We start from the raw sequence: 543 nt of genomic DNA on the forward strand, positions 1-543 counted from the left end.
CCTGGGTAAGATGGCAGACAAGAGAGGCCACTTCTGTGAGACTGACTAAAGGAAATCTGTCAGAATAGGGGAAAAAATAGACTCTATTCCATAGAGAACAAGGAAGGGCTTTGAAAACTCACAAAGATGCAAAGGTAAAGACAGGAGACACACTGAAAAGAACTGAGAAGCTAATACAACTCTAGACACATGGTCCCTAGGAGCAGTGAAAGGAAACAGAAGCCTCGCCCAGAGCCTAAGCTGGGCAGCCCCAGGAAAAGCCCAGTGTCCTCAAATCGCAAGCACAGTTAGTTGAAGGTTTTGGTGGGACACTAATTCNTCACTCAGACAGACAGTAATAGAGAGGAGTCCCTTTCTACCTTCTTGTGTCCTGGGGGGCAGTAACCAGGTGTGATCTTCAGAGGCAGTCTAGAGAGGGGGGCAGAATCTGTCAATTATAGAGGAAGAAGGTGGCTCAGTTGCAAACGTACAGCAAAGGTGACCTTCACGGTAGGAGATGAATAAAGGAGAAAGAGGAAGGATTCTGTTGTTGGAAACATTTAA

Source organism: Mus caroli, chromosome 1 (assembly GCF_900094665.2).
Source record: "Mus caroli chromosome 1, CAROLI_EIJ_v1.1, whole genome shotgun sequence".
Taxonomy (NCBI): domain Eukaryota; kingdom Metazoa; phylum Chordata; class Mammalia; order Rodentia; family Muridae; genus Mus; species Mus caroli.